Source organism: Penicillium daleae (assembly GCF_028827525.1).
Source record: "Penicillium daleae strain IBT 16125 chromosome Unknown utg000001l_segment0_segment0, whole genome shotgun sequence".
Classification (NCBI taxonomy): Eukaryota; Fungi; Ascomycota; class Eurotiomycetes; order Eurotiales; family Aspergillaceae; genus Penicillium; species Penicillium daleae.
Genome location: NW_026623149.1, coordinates 1,158,001 through 1,174,846, shown reverse-complemented (window position 1 = coordinate 1,174,846; position 16,846 = coordinate 1,158,001).

The following is a 16,846-nucleotide window of genomic DNA, read 5'->3' as shown; positions in this document are numbered from 1 at the left end:
TTTTCAAATCTATTCTACGCGGTGGCCTATTCTTTAATAGCTAATAATCGCTACTACCGGTACGACTCTTATTACTATCTAGGTTAGAATTAGAATTAGAATTCGAATTAGGTTTAGAATTATCGGAAGTAACTATATAGAAGGTTTCTACTATTTAAAGTTTATTAATTAACTTATTAAAAAGTTTGAAAAGATTAGTTATACTAAATTCTTCTATATCTATGTAGGTCTTATCGTAATTTGTATATCTTGCTATATTTATTATTAGATTATCCTCTCGGATCTTATATAGAAGTATATATATAAGGAAAAATGGTGGTATTATTACCCTTTAGGCAACCTTTAAATATTAGTCACGGAAGGATTTAATAAATTCGGAGCTAGAAGAGAATTAGTTTCGGTTTATGCTCTAAAGGGCTATATAATCTTTTAATACTATAGTATAACTAGTTTTGTTAAGAGATTGTTTTAATACTTTAATATATTCGTCGGTAAAGTTATATTAGAATCGGCGAGAAAGTACTAGTCTATTAATTTCTTTTAAAATAGATTAGTATAACTAGGTTTAGATATCCTTCGATACTATTACCTAGCGGGCTATATAAGGAGAAGTTATTAGTGGGCGCTTAATATAACCGTTAATAAATCTATATAGGGTTTTCTGACGGAGGATACGGGTAGTATCGTTAAGCTAAGTATTAAAATCGTTTAGGTCGGTAAGTTTATCTTCGATTATATAGAGAGTGTAGGTTTCTAGAATATCGGTGATTTAGGTAATTACTCTACCGAAAGAAGAAGAAGAATCTACTACGAAGTTGCTATAGTCTTCACTAGCTGCAGGCAACTTAGCGAATGATAGTTTATACTAGAGAGGCATTTTGCTGTTTAGCTAATAGTAACTTTTACTAAAGACTCGGTGATGAAGGGGATTAAATTGATTTAGTTAATGATAAACTTAGTTAAAGACTCGATAATGATGATAGCTAATAACAGACTTGGTTAAGGGCCTAATAAAGATAGTTAATAACAGATTTAGTTAAAGACTCGAGAATACAATGATGATAGTTAATGATAGATTTAGTTAAAGACTCGATTTTGATGATAGCTAGTGATAGACTTGGTCAAGGGCCTAATAAAGATAGTTAATAATAGATTTAGTTAAAGACTCGATTGGTAAGAAAGAAAATAAGCGATCGGGCGCAGAACCTGATGGCGTATCTAGCGCTACTACGCAAGGAAGCAAGAAATAGAAAGTGATGACTCGACCTCGACCTTGCCCGTTTGGCAGTGCATGCGCTCGTCTTCCTTTGCCCTGCAGGTTTGCTGATTGCAGGCCCAGGCCTTTGTTTCTTTCTTCTTGTAGGCCTATATAGGCCTTTCCCTTCTTCTTTTCCTTCTTCGTCCTCTTGCTCTCCTAGATAGACTAATCTGACTTCGTTCTCCCCTGCTTCCTGTGTGCTTAGTGTCTATGACACCATCAGGTTATCGAGCCCGTTGCACCTTTTACTTTATATCCTTCTTGCATTTTTGCAATTGACCTTCGTAGGGTAGTAGTGCTATTTTGCCTACATCGTTATTACCCTTTATCCTTTTTCTCCTTCTTGAACTATTAGGAAGATAGCTAGACGCCAAGATCCTGTGTTCGCCAAATCTGTTGCTGCGCAGGTTGACTACAGCAACTACGTTTCTACCACTTCTGCTTAGGGTACAATTTACCAAACTACCGATGCCCCCGAAGAGTATTAACTCAATCCTCTTGACCTATTTGATAATGTTACCGATTTTGACACTTAGCTGGATGATGTCTATCGTGTTTTGCGCCAGAAAGGATTATGGCGTTTTATTGATCAAGATATTCCTCGGCCACCAAGGGATTTAGCAGACGCAGACCGTTAGGTGAAGATCTCTCGTGACATTCAAATCTGGATATACCAATCTGTTTCTAAAGAGATCAACCGTATAGTAAATTCTCGTAACTTCTACACTGAATTCGCTGATGAGTATATTGAAAATCTTAAATATGTCCTCAATATCACTAGTTACAATACAATAAACAAGGATTATATTACTTGGTAGACCCTTCGTCGATCGCAATACACTTCTGGTATAGATTTCGTCAATTTATTCAGAGACACTATTACTAAGGTGTCAAAACGTATTAACATCAACCTACTTCTCTTGCGTCAGGTTCTTTTGTATAAGATTCGAGAAGATAACCCGACAATAGTTGCTTCTAAACACTCCTCTTTCGATGAGAAGTATGCCAACAGCACCGAATTTGATATCAGTGAGTTCTATAAGCTATGCAACGATCTTACAACAGAATTGGAAACAGTCCAAACACTTCATGCGGTCGCAACGATTTTAAAGGATACCAAAAACAACAACAACAATTCGGATTCTTAGCTATTAAAGAATAGGCCACCCCGTAGACCCCCTAGTTCAACTAATAAATAGATCACCGATTGGATTAAGGGCCCAAACCAATATACACCCTAGGGTTGTTATGCATTTTGTAGTAAACCTAGTCATGTTGCTAAAGATTGTCTTTATTTGAACTACGAGAAGCGTTCTCCTGGTTGGAAACCTATCAAGGGTCTTTAGTGTTCATACCCTTAGAGGAATAGAGATAACCTTAAAGGATTAAAACTAGCGGATTAGAACTTTAACAACCGTATTCGTAAGGATAGCTCATCGTCTCTATTAGATATCCCTCCTATCCCTAATTACAATTTATCAACTTCCTCTTTTTCTTCTTCCATATTAAACCAAGTTCTAATTACTTCTTCAAAGAATATTGACTCCTATACAACGATTGCTAGTCGAGGACCGCAACTAGTCATTAGTCATACACTAAGAACTCAACAACAGCCACAATCTCAACAACAAGAACTTGCTTCTGCTACGTTACAAGATATGTCTTATTACTATCCGCAAGGTTATGTATCTTTGACGATTGAACCTGTCAATTCGGATTTTAATTCGGCAAAAGACTACTTTACAACCGTAATAATTAAAACTAACGATTAGTTTGACGACCTATACTCTTTAGGGGATAATCACGATTTTGACAGTGGAAGATTAGAGCCTTCTATCTTATACACCTATAGTGTTGACCAAAGATTTCCTGTTCCTGTTTCCCTTGCCAACATTGCACGTTCTACTAGTGAATAGATAGTCGATTCCGGTGCATCTCGAACAATTTGTGTAGATAGAGATGCAATTATCCATTTTGAACCTTACAAAATTAATGAAGGTTACCAATATCAAACCTCGGAAGGTCGAACCTTAACTGCAAAAGGGAAAGCAATTGCAAGAATCAATTTGGTGTTTCCCGATCACATTAAAGAACTAGATGTTCGCTACGAATACGTTCTAGAAGGACCTTTCAATTTGTTATCAACCACAAGAACCTACTACGACTATACAATAGGTTAGAAGGATTAGTTGAATATGATAGTTGACCCTTAGAACGAATTAATTATTAAAGTATACGTATTCCGACAACGTAGTGTGCTATTTTTGCATACAATATCTATTCGACCTTCTCTATTAACTGAATTGATTGCACCAAAATATATTATCGAAGCCTTTTCTTTTGCTACGATCACCCCTAAGCTTGCGCATTTTCGATTGGGACATATTAGTCAACCTACCGCAAAGATCAACTATCATCGTATTAGTAAAGATATAGAAGGCGACCACGAATTCAATTACGAACCCTGTCGATTAGCTAAATCAAAGAAAATTGTTTCCTATATCCCCCAGAAACGTGCGTCAAAACTATTCGAATTTATTCATTTTAACATTCAACCTTGCAAGCCAACTAGAATTAGTAGTATCGACTATATTATTGTTATATGTAACGATGCAACACGGAGGCGTTAGTCAATTCCAATCAAGACCAAGGGACAGGCTTCTAATATTTTGATTGACTAGGCTACTCAAATCTACAATGTTACTAGATATTAGCCATTTGAAATTCGAACTGATAGCGATTTGGGTTTCTTGCGATTTACTAGATAGATCAAAGAAAAGGGCACTATTATTATACTTTCGCCACCTTCAACACATAAACCTAATAGTGTAGCCGAATCATCAGGTCACATTATTATTCAAGGAGCAAGAACTTTAATGATTTCAGCACCAGAAGCACCCGCCTATCTCTAGCCAGAAGCAGCAATAGCAACAACATACGTTTTAAACAGAATTCGCTATCCAGGTCAGTCAGAGTCACTAATTGAGACATAGAACAAAGCCTTAGGTCTTCGAGATACAGGTCCAATTAATCTAGGTTTTTTGCGTATATGGTTTTCAAAAGCCTACGTTCATATTCCAAAAGAGCTAAGGGTTCAAGGAAACAAGATAGCCCCCCGAGCATAGGTTAGCTATTTAGTTAGCTACGAGGGCAACAATAGCTATATCTACAGGATTTACGACCCTTCCAAGAGACAGGTAGTTTTGCGCCGTGATATTGCATTTTGGGAAGAGCCATTGCCAATACGACATTTGCCAAAATTGATTAAAGATCAAATTCCAGAAAAATTGCAAGAACCTCGCGACCGCCACCCATTAACAATCCAGAGAACTAAAGAAGATATCCCTCAACAGACACAACCTATTCAACAGCAAGAGCAAAGCTAATTGCATTCGAATCTACTAGAAATTGTTATTCATAAAGTAGTTAACCCTGTTACACTAATTACTGATCGGGAGTTAACTACATTTCAACAAACTCCATCGATTACTACACTAAACCTACTTGTATTGTTGGAACCAACTGCACCAAGACAACAGAAATTAATTACTTTACCACTTCAAAAGACAACAAAACTAATTATATTACCAAAGGCGAAGATATAGACTGATTCTTCAATTCAAAATTTGTCACCAGTGCCAATTGCACAATCTGTTCCAACTTCTTCAGTCTCTCGTCAATCTTCTTTTTCTGAAAATCAAAATATGACAGATATTTCCTTTTTACTAATTCAACAGGCCTGGCGAACTATTCTATTAACTGCGCGACCATAAATTGTACCTATTCAACCACATACAATTCGAGATTTACCACCGAATACACTAGCAAAAAGATTGTTTAGTAATATAGCAAGTATACACGATCCTGATTTGCCAATTCCAAGTATAGAAGATTTTTCCCGACCGTTATCTATTTAAACACTAATACTACTAGGTGCTTTTCCAAGAAGTTCTTCTATACCAATTCATTATTCTTTTACTCGAGGTTCTTCTCTAGATCCAATTGCAATTGTACAGTCTCCTCCACAAATTATTCAATCTTCTTCACCTTTATCAATAAATCTAATTGAGCAGACTGCTTCTCCCGACCTAATTCAAATTCAAATTACCTATCCTCCTAAGCCAATTAAGCAACCAGTTCAACAACAACCACCAAGAAGATCTGCTAGAGAAAGAAAGCTAGTAGATTTAGGTCCTGGTATAGTAAGATATCCTGAGAAAGGCCTAATAGTTTTAGATCTATCAACAATTGCTATTAAAGAAAATGCACTAGGCCCTAGTATGGTTTGCAGTATAACTGAGAGGATTCGTTCGGGAACAGTCAAAATCCCTAATACCTATATAGAAGCAAAGAAATCTGATTTTGCAGATTACTGGTTACAGGCAGAAAAGGTCTAATTAGATAAGATTGCTGCTTCTAATACTATAGTTCTTATTCCCTATCCACCGCGTTAATCCTACCAGGCAAATAGGTGTATAATATGAAATCTAACAGTAATGGCTACGTTTTAGAATTTCGAGCAAGATAGGTGGTTTGTGGCAATCGCTAATCCCTAGGAGTTAATTTCCAACTAGACGAGAGATTTGCACCTGTTGTCTCTAACGCTATAGCTAAACTGTTTCTTACTTTAGCTGCTATTCGACGATAGAATGTTGAACAATGGGATGTTGTAGGCGCCTATCTCAATACGGCTCTTGATAATCGTATTATTTTCATAAAACAACCTACTAGCCACGAATACTATAGTCCTAACAGTGTTAACATAGTCGTACTATTACAAAAGGCTTTGTATAGTCTTCGCCAAGCAGGCCACCTTTAGCATAATCTCTTTACAGAAGATTTGAAAGATCTTAGTCTTGTTCCCTTGATTTCAGAACCTTATATTTATACTAATCATAATAAAACTGTTTTTATTTTGATCTACGTGGACGATGTCCTTTCTACTAGCCTTAACGACGAAATAGCCCGTGTTCGTAATAGTATAGCATTAAAAAGGAAGCTTAAGATATTGCTGTTCAAAAGATTTCTTAGGTATAATGTTTTTTATAACAGGAGCGAAAGTGTTATATTCATAAACCAGCAAGTTTATCTTTCTACTTTGATTTCTGATAAGGGTTTTACTAATACTTCTCCTTCTTTAATTCCAATAGATCCTTCTTGGAAAACAACAGATAATAAGGTCAACGACGGCACCGACAAATTGGATTACGCAAAGAAAATAGGAAAAATTAGTTGGTTGTCAATCAAAATGCGACCTAACATTACAACAACAGTTTCCAAATTACAACGACGAACTAGTTCTCTACGAAAAGAAGATATCAATATATACAAAGATCTTCTTCGTTACCTCTGTGGCACAATTGACCTTAGTATCCTATTTAGAAGAGACCCTGCGAAAGGTCTTAAAGGTTTTATAGATTCCTCATACGCTAATACGGAACATAGAAAATCTACTAAGGGCTACATTTGGTTCTTTACGGGTGCGCTAATTACATAGTCATCTCGCAGATAAGATATTCTAGCAACTTCTTCAACAATAGCTAAATACTGTGCTATGAGTAGTGCAGTCAAAGATAGCCTTGCACTTACTAAGTTAGCTAATAAGCTAACTCTGGCTCCCCTATTAAGCGAGGATGATTTCAACAATCTATTACCTTTGCATTGCGATTCAGACAACGCTATCAAAATTGTTACCAATAGCAAATTGAGCACCAAAGTCGCATAGATCAGCACGAGATACCATTTGGTGCGCGACTTAATCAAACGAAATCTTATTGCCTTGATCAACATCTCCAGCAAGGATAACCCAGCCGATATCCTAACGAAATCTAAGCCATTTGGTGTTTTCGAAGACAACCGAGACAATTTATTGCATATGCGAAGACCTCCAAGCTGATTTTATCAAATTGATTTTCAAAATGCATTTATCGCCAAATTGCGATTTACAACAAACTCTTTCTCACAAGATTGATCTTTTTCATGACCTTCCTGCTTTATTTCCTACTATTGCTACATGCCAGGAAACGTAGTTTCTGAAGCTCTTTCACATCATATTATTATTACCAAGATTGCATTTACGATTGGCTTATTACGAGATTGTTTTGGATTTTTCAACCTTGATCACATTGGATTTCTTCGGCCTTGGCCCTGTGGGGGATGTGATAACTCGACCTCGACCTTGCCCGTTTGGCAGTGCATGCGCTCGTCTTCCTTTGCCCTGCAGGTTTGCTGATTGCAGGCCCAGGCCTTTGTTTCTTTCTTCTTGTAGGCCTATATAGGCCTTTCCCTTCTTCTTTTCCTTCTTCGTCCTCTTGCTCTCCTAGATAGACCAATCTGACTTCGTTCTCCCCTGCTTCCTGTGTGCTTGGTGTCTATGACACCATCAGAAAGGGAGCGAATAGATCTAGTTCGAACTATCTAGGAGAACTATCTATAAAGCAAAAGAAGAAGGGAAAGAAGCCTTAGGCCTAAATAGGCCTTGCTAGCAAACGCCGGCCGCTGCCCTAGAAATCTCTAAGGGAATCTCCTATAGGGATTTCCGAGGGGAAATCTCTATTAGTAGTTAACCCTGTTATACTAATTACCGATCGGGAGTTAAGTATATTTTAATAAACTCTATCGATTACTATACTAAACCAGCTAGTATTACTAGAACTAACTATACTAAGATTGATAGTGTCATAGATACCAAGCATATAGGAAGTAGAGGAGAACGAAGTCAGATTAGTCTATCTAGGAGAGCAAGAGGACGAAGAAGGAAAAGAAGAAGGGAAAAGGCCTATATAGGCCTACAAGAAGAAAGAAACAAAGGCCTAGGCCTACAATCAGCAAACCTATAGGGCAAAGGAAGACGAGCGCATATACTGCTAAACGGGCAAGGTCGAGGTCGAGTCATCACATCCCCCATAGGGCCAAGGCCGAAGAAATCTAATGTGATCAAGGTTGAAAAATCCAAAACAATCTCGTAATAAGCTAATCGTAAATACAATCTTGGTAAATAATAATATAATGTGAAAGAGCTTCAGAAACCACGTTTCCTAGCATATAGCAATAGTAGGAAATAAAGCAGGAAGGTCATGAAAAAAGATTAATCTTGTAGGAAAGAGTTTGTTGTAAATCGCAATTTGGCGAGAAATGCATTTTGAAAATCAATTTGATAAAATCAGCTTAGAGGTCTTCGTATATATAATAAATTGTCTCGGTTGTCTTCGAAAACACTAAATAGCTTAGATTTCGTCAGGATATCGGCTAGGTTATCCTTGCTAGAGATATTAATCAAGGTAATAAGATTTCGTTTGATTAAGTCGCGTACTAAATAGTATCTCGTGCTAATCTATACGACTTTAGCGCTTAATTTGCTATTAGTAATAATCTTAATAGCGTTGTCTAAATCGCAATGCAAAGGCAATAGGTTGTTAAAATCATCCTCGCTTAATAGGGGGAGCTAGAGTTAGCTTATTAGCTAACTTAGCAAGTGCAAGGCTATCTTTGACTACACTACTTATAGCACAGTATTCAGCTATTGTTAAAGAAGTTGCTACAATATCTTATCTACGAGATGACTATACAATTAGCGCACCCGCAAAGAACTAAATGTAGCCCTTAGTAGATTTTCTATGTTCCGTATTAGCGTATAAGGAATCCATAAAACCTTTAAGACCTTTCGCAGGGTCTCTTCTAAATAGGATACTAAGGTTAATTGTGCTATAGAGGTAGCGAAGAAGATCTTTGTATGTATTAATATCTTCTTTTCGTGGAGAACTAGTTCGTCGTTGTAATTTGGAAACTGTTGTTGCAATGTTAGGTCGCATTTTGATTAATAACCAACTAATTTTTCCTATTTTCTTTACGTAATCTAATTTGTCGGTGCCGTCGTTAACCTTATTATCTATTGTTTTCTAAGAAGGATCTATTAGAATTGAAGAAGGAGAAGTATTAGTAAAACCCTTATCAGAAATCAAAGTAGAAAGATAAACTTGTTAGTTTATGAATATAACACTTTCGCTCCTGTCATAAAAAACATCATACCTAAGAAATCTTTTGAATAGCAACATCTTGAGCTTCCTTTTCGATACTATACTATCACGAACACGGGTAATTTCGTCGTTAAGGCTAGTAGAAAGGATATCGCCTACGTAGATCAAAATAAAAATAGTTTTATTATAATTAGTATAAATATAAGGTTCTAAAATTAAGGGAACAAGACTAAGATCTTTTAAATCTTCTATAAAGAGATTATACTAAAGGTAGCCTGCTTAGCGAAGACTATATAAAGCCTTTTATAATAGTACGACTATATTAATACTATTAGGACTATTATATTCGTGGCTAGTAGGTTATTTTATAAAAATAATACGATTATCAAGAGCCGTATTAAGATAGGCGCCTATAATATCCTATTATTTAATATTCTATCGTCGAATAGTAGCTAAAGTAAGAAATAATTTTACTATAGTATTAGAGATAATAGGTATAAATCTCTCGTCTAGTTAGAAATTAACTCCTAGGGATTAGCGATTACTATAAACTATCTATCTTACTCGAAATTCCAAAACGTAGCTATTACTATTAGATTTTATATTATATACCTATTTACCTAGTAGGATTAACGTGCCCTTTAGTAGATAGGGAATAAGAACTATAGTATTAGAAGTAGTAATCTTATCTAATTAGACCTTTCCTACCTATAACTAGTAATCTACAAAATTAGATTTCTTTACTTCTATATAGGTATTATAGATTTTGACTATTCCCGAACGAATCCTCTTAGTTATACTACAAACTATACTAGGGCCTAGTCTATTTTCTTTAATAGTAATTATTAATAGATCTAAAACTATTAGGCCTTTCTTAGGATATCTCACTATACTAGGACCTAAATCTACTAGCTTTCTTTCTCTAGTAGATCTTCTCGGTAGTTATTATTAAACTAGTTACTTAATTAGCTTATGAGGATAGGTAATTTGAATTTAAATTAGATTAGGAGAAGTAGTCTACTTAATTAGATTTATTAATAAAGAAGTAGATTAATTAATTTATAGAGGAGACTATATAATTATAATTAGATCTAGAGAAGAACCTCGACTAAAAGAATAATAAATTAGTATAGAAGAACTTCTTAGAAAAGTACCTAGTAGTATTAGTATTTAAATAGATAATAGTTAGGAAAAATCTTCTATACTTAGAATTAGCAAATTAGGATCGTATATACTTACTATATCACTAAATAATCTTTTTGCTAGTATATTCGGTAGTAAATCTCGAATTATATATAGTTAAATAGGTATAATTTATAGTCGCGTAGTTAATAGAATAGTTTACTAGGCCTGTTAAATTAGTAAAAAGGAAATATCTATTATATTTTAATTTTTAGAAAAAGAAGATTAACAAGAAACTAAAGAAGTTAGAATAGATTATATAATTAGAACTAGTAATAAATTTTGAATTAAAGAATTAGTCTATATCTTCGTCTTTAGTAATATAATTAGTTTTGTTATCTTTTAAAGTAGTAAAGTAATAGATTTCTATTATCTTAGTATAGTTAGTTCTAATAATATAAGTAGGTTTAGTATAGTAATCGATAGAGTTTAATAAAATATACTTAACTCCTAACCGGTAATTAGTATAATAGGGTTAACTACCTTATAAATAATAATTTCTAGTAGATTCGAATATAATTAGCTTTATTCTTACTATTAAATAGGTTATATCTATTAAGGGATATCTTCTTTAGTTCTCTAGATTATTAATAGATAGCGGTCGCGAGGTTCTTATAATTTTTCTAGAATTTAATCTTTAATTAATTTTAGTAAATATCGTATTAGTAATAGTTCTTCCTAAAATATAATATTATAGCGTAAAACTACCTATCTCTTAGAAGGATCGTAAATCCTATAGATATAGCTATTATTACCCTCGTAGCTAACTAAATAGCTAACCTATACGCGGGGAGCTATCTTGTTTCCTTAAACCCTTAGCTCTTTTAGAATATAAACGTAGGCTTTTAAAAACTACACACGCAAAAAACCTAGGTTAATTAGACCTACATCTCGAAGACCCAAGGCTTTGTTCCATATCTCAATTGGTGACTCTGACTAACCTAGACGGCGAATTCTGTTCAAAACGTATATTATTGCTATTGCTGCTTCTAGCTAGAGATAGGCGGGTACTTCTAGTACTGAAATCATCAAAGTTCTTGCTCCTTGAATAATAATGTGACCTGATGATTCGGCCATACTATTAGGTTCATGTGTTGAAGGTAGCGAAAGTGTTATAACAGTGCCCTTTTCTTTAATCTATCTAGTAAATCGCAAGAAACCCAAATCGCTATTAGTTCGAATTTCAAATAGCTAATATCCAGTAACATTATGGATTTGAGTAGTCTAGTCAATTAAAATATTAGAAGCCTGTCCCTTGGTCTTGATTAGAATTGACCAACGCCTTCGGGTTGCATCGTCATATATAATAATAATATAGTCGATACCACTAATTCTAGTTAGCTTATAGGGTTAAATATTAAAATAAATAAATTCGAATAGTTTTAACGTACGTTTCTAGGGGATATAGGAAATAATCTTCTTTAATTTAGCTAATCGATAGGGTTCGTAATTAAATTCGTAGTCGCCTTCTATATCTTTACTAATACGATAATGATTAATCTTTAGAGTAGGTTGACTAATATAGCCTAATCGAAAATACGTAAGTTCAGGGGTGATCGTAGTAAAAGAAAAGGCTTTAATAATATATTTTAGTACAATTAATTTAGTTAATAGAGAAGGTCGAATAGATATTATATATAAAAATAGTATACTACGTTATCGGAATACGTATACTTTAATAATTAATTCATTCTAAGGGTTAACTATTGTCGGCATATATAGCCTATAGGCCAGATATACATCTTGAATCCTGCCTGCTTACTAAGTTGACGACTCGACCTCGACCTTGCCCGTTTGGCAGTGCATGCGCTCGTCTTCCTTTGCCCTGCAGGTTTGCTGATTGCAGGCCCAGGCCTTTGTTTCTTTCTTCTTGTAGGCCTATATAGGCCTTTCCCTTCTTCTTTTCCTTCTTCGTCCTCTTGCTCTCCTAGATAGACCAATCTGACTTCGTTCTCCTCTGCTTCCTGTGTGCTTGGTGTCTATGACACCATCATAAGTATTCCTATCTTACTTACCGCTAGGAAAACCTAATCTTATTTACCCCTAGATTCTAATCCTAGATTCTGATCTTCAACGATCGTGTTAATATTACCCGACTAGGCAAAGGAATATTCAACACTCCAAAATGACCTCTAATATTCTTGATTTCCTTATATAATATTTACTATGTTCCTTTGTGAGATATAGGGCAAGATGCCTAAACCGAGCAGTCATACAGCATATCAAGGTAGATTCATAAGTCCTATATAAGATAGCTAAATCTCTATAAGCTTTATGCTATAGCATCATCACTACGGTTAATAACATCGCTATACCATCATCACTACGGTTAATGATATCGTAGAAGACGTATACTATTGTATACGATCTACATCATCACTACGATCAATAACATCGTACAATCAAGCAACCACCGATCAAACAGCTACTGTATGAGATCACTATGCATCAAGATCTATCTACATGAGATTATTATGCATCTAGATCCTAGATCTAGAACGATCATATACGAAAGAGGTTTGATAAGCTTGCATAAAAGATTGATTATAAATATACCCTGTTTTCTCTACAAAAATCATGTCAATCATCAATCATACAGATCAGCAGATTCAATACAATCAACCAAGCTTCAGTCCTACCTTACTTTTCTCTTACCTTTATAATCCTAAGCCGAATTGAACTTATCCTTCCTATTCAATCAAGAGGAAGAAAGATCAATCGATCTTATTTAATTTATCTTCCTCTTTACCAACCTGCGCAGCATCGCTTGCTCACAAAACGCTACGGAATTAATCTAAGCGTACTAGAAGTAATATAAAGAGGATACTTTAGTTATTAATAATAGAAAGCCCTCGAAATAGAGACGAAAACCTAACGAAACCCCCTAGAGATCGTATTAATCCCTTAATAATAATAAGGTCTTCTTTAAGATTAAGTAGTTAATATAGACTACTTAGATATTAGAAGTTATAGATAATAATAATAAGGTCTTCTTTAAGATTAAGTAGTTAATATAGCTTAGATACCTTCTATAACTACTAGGCAGATAAGAGTGCTCTAGAGGCCTACTTAGAGTAGATTAGTAGTTAATCCCCTTAGGATTAATAGAAACTAAAACAAGGCGTAGTAGAGTAGATAGTCACTTCTAGGGATAGCTATTCACGAAAGTAAGCCGATTCTCTATAGAAATAAGATCTAAAGGATAACTATCTAGCTAGGTTCTACTAAGAAATACTAGTACCTATAGCTAGTAATAAATCCTCTACGAAAAACTACTAAAACTTAGAGAAAGAGTACTATAACTACTAAAGAGGGATCTACTTAATTAGCTATAGACTACTAGTATTAAAGAATCCTCTACAAAACTATAACGAAGGCCTCTCGAAACCTCTATTCGACTAGAGCAAAAAGTTAACTCTATTATAGCTCCTCTAGGACGAAGAGGAAGTCCTCTATTAGTATCTCGAGTAGGAGAGCCGATAGGAAGTTAACTAGGTCTAGAACTATAGAAATACTAGCTATAGTATTACTATTCGTAGGATAGTTAATATTATTTAGGATAAAGCTATCCTAAGTATCACGAATCGCTACTAAAATACTATTAATAAAGGCTAGCTTTACTTAGGTCTATCTAATAAAACTATTATCTCTAGGTAATAAGTATAGTAGTTTCTTAGAGTAGAAATCTTGCTAATTACTAGATAGGGCGTAAGGACTAGGGAGAACGATATTAACTAGCTCGGAACGATAGGATATAAGAATAGTATTATACGTAGAGGCGTATTTCTACCGAAACCCTAGTTAAACTATATCGAAACCTATATATATTTTTAACCTATCTTATTCTCTATCTTAGTCCTAGTTAGCTAGTACTCCTTCTAATAAGCTAGCTCCGTATTATTAAAGGCTCGGTAGAGATCTACTAGAGAATCGTTAATCTCTACCCGAACTTCCTTAGGATAGAGCTATTTATATTAGAGGCTGTCCTTAGGGTCTAGGTTCTCTAACTAGAAGTACTTATAGGTCTACTATACTACGGACGCTAAATCGTAGGCGTTGCCTAATAGGGTAGTTAACGCCTATAACTAGTTAGCTTAGCTCTCTTATATAGGATAGCGAAAAGTATAGGAATATATATCGAATTACGGCCGGAACACTAGTAGTACGTAACCGAAGCCTTAGTATCTAAAACGTAGTTAATATCGAGTAGGATATCTAGTATAGTATCAAAGTTATCGTATAAGGTCTATAGGTAGTATATATACTAGAAGTATTTAGGCCGAATCGGCACTAAGAGTATAGCGCGGGATCGCCGAGGTATCGTGAGTGCTTCGGTAGCGTTTCGGGAATAAAGATTTGATAAAAAGTCGCGTTAAAAGGAGCTTAAGAGATAGGGGGTTTAGGGAGGTTACAGGAGAAAGAAAAGAAGAGGGGAAAGGAAGATAGGATATAGGATATTAACAAAGAAAGAAGGCCCTCTTTGTTTACTACGCTCTTTGTTTACTACGCTCTTTGTTTACTATAGCTAATTTTGTTTACCCCCCCCTAGGCTTTACTACCTTTTTCTGCTACCTGCCTGTTTACCTATTTATTTACACCCTTATTGTATATAACTCCCTCGCTTAGGGTAAGCGAAATTAGAGGGAGGATAATTGTTATGATATTTTGTACTATAAGGCTATTCCTATGTTGAGGCCTTAGGCTTCAGGCCTCCAAGGATCACTAACTATGATATATTGGTTCGGTGATGTATCATCACCCTTTCCCCGCTATTCCCACGGAGGATAGTTATCCGCTTCCCTGCATGTCTACCCCTCCTTCGAAAGAGGGGCTTACTGTATATAAGGCCTAGCAGTAAACGGGGTAAAGGGGCCCTCCAGGAAACAGTCTCTGTTACAATCTGACTTAGTGCTTTGCTCTCCTACCTAGTTGACAGGCTTTCTACCCTGCAAGTAGACTATATTCTCACAACTGGTAACGCGCGCTTCGCAAGCTTCGCACGCTGATGCCCTGAAACGAAGTGATGAAGGGAGTGAAACTAACGGTAAAATATGGATAAGACGAGATGGTAAGTAGAGATATAAAAGTCTGTAGAGTCATATTGTGATTGGTCGTAGAAGTGCAGGAAATGCATCCAAGAAAGTTTATATATTTGGCATGTGGTGACGTTCATGACGAGGCTGTATCATCCCAGTCTATGTTAGCATGTGCAGTACAAAAATAGGGAAGCATTCATGTCAGTCGCAGTAAATGAAATCAGAATTCATCGAGAGGGTGCGAGGAGGGATAGCATGGATGAAACGAGGCACATGAGCAAGTAGGTGGATGGAGTTGCAGGTATGAAAATATATATAAATACGATAGAAAGGGACCATAGAAAGTAATGCAGCCATGTAAGCGAACGGCATTAGCACTCATATTGAAGATGAGAGGTATTAGAAGTATATACAAGGATCACAACTGTAGAGACATCGACCATCCAGGATCAACGTAGGAGAGCCGGCCAATGGTGCGGAGGACTAGAAAGCTAAACCAAAACGGGAAGCCATCGAAAGCCAACAATAAGAAGCAAGAGAAAGCCGAAGGTAGGCGGTAGACTTATTGGCCAATTATAATGGATTTTGGGTTATTGCACTCGTGATCCCAAATAACCTCCGTAGCCCTAGCAGATAGAGGTGAAACTGTTCGTTCGTCCTCTGTCCGTGCGCAAAAACCAGATCGCTAGTCTTCAGGGGTCCATAAGACCTTCAATCCTTCTCAACTCCGAACCGTTTTCACTTGGATGACAAAGCACTGAAAATGGCGGAGAGCTCTTTTGACGTGTTGCAGATAGCCAAGCACGTCAGTTGGTCGTCGACTCTTTACGGCTGCTATTTTAAAAAAACTTTTAGAAAGCGACTGAAACATAGAGAAAGGCAATGTTTCTCTGGCCGAGCAAACTGGGGAGGCTCACGGTGTGCTTGAAACTTCTTCGATGACTAGCGACGCTATTACTCAGGAAAAATCAGACCAAACCCATACTACAATCGGGAAGGGCCTGCCGACCACTAGCACAAGTTAGACAAGAAGTTATAATAGGTACAATTTGCCAGCGCACACTCCACATTCTAGAATGCAATACCCGCATTGATCGCAGCAATCCGACACGGATATTCTTTTGCAGTCATGGCGCCCGCTATAGTCAGGACGTGTTGATTAACATAATATCTTTGTTAATGTTGTCGAACATGGATAAGAGACCAATATAGTAGGAGGGTTGGAAATAGTCCCTTCGCATTCACGTAACAGTATAGGAAAACCTAAATAAGGAAAACCTATACCAAGGCAGATAGAAAGGAAAAGCAAACAATTCGAAAGTAGAGCCCACACTATCATAGACCGAATCAGTTATAAGGTTCTTAAAGACATCGGCAGAGTAACTGCTATGACA